A 3,998-nucleotide genomic window follows, 5' to 3' on the forward strand; every position below is an offset into this window, starting at 1 on the left:
TAAGGTAGCCTAAAATAAAGAAGACATGAAAGCCACATGGCCAGAAGACACAGCCTTAGCTATCAGCAGCAGCGGGGACTTGAGACTCAACTACAAAGACAGAAGATAACCAAACGCCCTGCTCCGGTATCATGGTACAGATATGGGTCAGCGATGCTAAAGCATCTGCAAATCTGCCAGATTATCTCTGCCAGGTTTTTATGGCCTAATCAGACCAAATCCTCTGAAGTGCAGTTGTTTGGATGCATTTTCTATAGCATGAATTAAGACTCATTCAGCGAGGAAAGGAGAGGGCAGGAAAAGCTCAAAGCAAGCATTTCCCGCAGTTGGAAGTGATTATTAAAACTGCAGGGGCTGGCTTTACTGCTTGGCTGCTTGGCTTCCACTTTGTTTACTAAGGTATAGCTGTGAGCCAGCCACGCCCGCATTAACTATAGTGTGTGTGTGTGTGTGTGTGTGTGTGTGTGTGTACGTGTGTGTGTGTCTGTGTGTGTGTTTGTGTGATAGCTTCATCCTCATATGTTCTGCAGATGATTTATCACATGTGCAGGCATTTATAATTGATGCTCCCCTGGGTGCTTAGTGTGACACCAAGTTACAGAGGAGAAGGAGGGCACATTTAAAAATAGCCAGAACACCTACTGTCATCTCATCCATTATTAAACACGGCCAGGAGATCTGATCTGACGTCCTTTATGCCACAGCACACACTGTGGACTAAGACAGAATTAACAGGCTACTATAACATAATTGCCAAATGTGGGATATAAGGATTAAGACTAAATAATGGATTGTGCTTAGTGTATACCAGGAAAAGCAGTATGTAAAATATTTAATAAATGAGCTTCCTTACAAAATCCCTCCCTGAATTCTGATTCCTGCATTGTTTGGTTCAAACCTACAGAAATAGGTTGATACATTTGCATCACGTCAGTTAAACATCACACTGAAATCCACCACTAGCCAGTTGGATAAATGCTTAACTGCAAAGTATGTTGTGCTATTACCACGCCACATACTGAACGGAAACAGCCTCAGTGCACGGTCAAAGGACGTTTTTCTCAAATGTACCAGAGCAGATGTGTAACTGGGCCCAAATGAATCACCTCTAATTAACCTTAAGCGTAAAGTGCCCACTTCTGCTAATTCATGATGAACTAAAAGTGAAGTCCGTAAAAGGCCTCCACTAACCCTACACGGAAGTTTGTTTACACATCATGGCAAGTGCTCCTTTGCCTTCTATGGGTATAAGCACGTTTGTCGAGTCTGAGAAATGAACCCTGTGATGTCATAATAATGTCATGAGGTATATATCAGCTTGAACTTGGAGACTTCTTCTTCTTCTAGTTTAGAACAAAAAAAATGTTAAAAACATTTGTGGAGTTTTAAAGATGTAGGTATTTTGGGGGAAGGAAGTATTGGTATTGGTAACAATGGCTAACATGGGGCAGGCGGCTGCCGTTCCAGTTGAAATTTCTAACTGGGAACTCAGAACCCCAGCTTCAAATGACACCAACCACATATGCTGTTTGATGCGTGATAGGAAAAGTAGTTTTTGTGCTGGTTCTAACCATCTGCAAGACAATGAAAGGCATATTTTTTTATTTGGTCAATAAGAAAATACGCCTTCCAGTGTAGCTCCAAAAGACACAATGTTTATGAGTCAGCTAAGACTGATCAGTAGGCACACTGGGACCATGGAGTGAGACAGTAGCTTATAATTGACAGCAAAAGCCATTAGTTGCAGAAAATTGCATATTGATTATTATTATGCAACAAGACACATCACAAGGGTTAGTCAGCTCAGTGCTGTGGACATGTCTCTAAGAGCTTATAAGGCAACAATGATGCTGTTGTTTAGTTTTATCATTAATCACCTGTTTCTGTCAAAGGTAAGATGCCCCAGAGGAGGCCAGATGACACAATAAACCACAGAAGTGTGCATGCATTTGTCTGCGTGCATGTGTATGTGTCATCTTTCTTTCCCCTTCAGCGCTGGCAGTGTATATTTCAGTTACCTGGCAACCCCTTTGAGAAAGTTGCAACAATAGACACCCTGCAGAGGCAAGCAGCAGGCAACAGGCACCAAGGGGTGACAGCATTACTATGGAAATGTCATCATTTTCAAACCTGACCTCCCTACAAAGGCTAGGAAAACTAAATTAAATTAATATGACATCACAGCTATATGGTTGTGTGCATTCAGTCTTCTCGTGTAAGTGCACAACAGTTGTAGTTGTAGAGTGTTTTTCTGAACTCACCATCAGCACTGATGTCCTCACAGCCTCGGAGACGCTTTGCCTCAGCTCTGCGGCGGTGCCAGGTTTGTTGAGCCCCCTGGTGAACTTCCTCGCCTCGGGTGGTGCAGTGGCCATGGTGTAGCCCGCCTTTCATCTGACAGACAGGTAGGTAGAAGAGCAGGATACGAGGGCTGCCTGTCCCGAGCAGTACTGAGAGGTACTGAAATCCAGCTGGATCCTGCGCTCCAGGATGTCCGACGTGCGTAAATGCACAGTGGAGCTGTTTTATCCTGCCATCACCTGTCTTAAACTTGATCTGAAGTCCTTTAGAAGCTGCTACACAGTCGACTGCAGGACACAGACCATGACTCTGCTGGTCAACAGCAACTGGAGAGCAACATCCACAGCCTGCTCCCCTCTGTCCCGTCAGTGGAGCTCCCTGACGCAAACGGGCACGCCCCCCATCCTCAGTATAATACGTGAGGGTAGATAAGCCGGACTTGCCCATGCTTCATATTTCAACAAATATCTCTCTGTGTGTAACATGTCTGCATTATTTGTAAGATGAGGCCATGGGACACTTTTTCCCTCTTCTGGACCGCTGTATCCATATAACAAATACTGTTAGAAATACCAAAGGCTGAGTCGGGAGCAAGCCATCACTGAACTTTTGAAAACGACTTGTATTAAGGATTTTTAGATTATATAATGACGTACTGCAGAGTTTTTGTGCAGTAGACACTCTAACATTGCCACCTGCTGGAATAAATACTGTTTTAACCAGAGAGTCTGTGCTTTGGGCTTTAAACTCTGACTAAAGTTACTTGACCGCACAGAGGCAGTAAAGCAACACAAATAGCTCTACGACCACTGATGCCTTTGTGAAAATCGGAAAATATAGCTTTATGAAATTTGAGTGTTTAATGTCAGACGTCCAAATGCCACCACCACCACTACTAGGTGTCCTGCTGCTACTATTACTACCACTACAGCTAGTATTAATAATAATAACAAATTGAGGTACTAATGTTGTCATGCTCTTTAATGTTTATAAAGAGCTTAAAGGTACCATTAGAATTTTTACATAGTTTGACATAATTTGGAGGAGTTTTCTGAATATATTAATATATATTATCTAATTATATAATATCTTAAAAAATAGAATAGTATTTTGTAGTACTATTTAGTATGCTATTTTAGTAGGCCTATAGCAAAAATATAGAAAAGTATATTAATATACTAGAATTAAAATGCAAGTACTCCACTGTGAGTAGGACTAGCATTAGCACAGCACATTCTTTACTGGAGATAAAGTACTAACGACATTCTCATGTTTGCCTAAATACAAAAGCTCAAAAACAAAACAGTGTACTTTAAACAGTACTTAATTTAATGCATTTGGTAACATAAATGTTTAGGTTTAGTTCAGATTTGTTTGGCAAACTTTCAAAAGTGAAAACTGTGACAAAGAAAGAAATCTAATTAACTCAGGACAAAGATCTATAGTGACAGGAGTGGGACAAACTTGATGCACTTGATTCAATGTGAATAATCCATAATATACACTAGTTGATTATATCTTAATTCGGTTTTTAAGTAGCTTGTAGCTTCATCTGTCAGATAAATCTAGTGGGGAACTAACTTGGCCAAACAAATGTAAAACCTCCGGGACTTTCACAGAGTACCTGAAGGGAGCATGCGTTCCCATGGCGTTGCATCCCCACCCTCCTGACTGTGTAGGACTGCCCTCCATCCCCA

The sequence above is a fragment of the Anabas testudineus genome, chromosome 2 (assembly GCF_900324465.2).
Source record: "Anabas testudineus chromosome 2, fAnaTes1.2, whole genome shotgun sequence".
Lineage (NCBI taxonomy): Eukaryota > Metazoa > Chordata > Actinopteri > Anabantiformes > Anabantidae > Anabas > Anabas testudineus.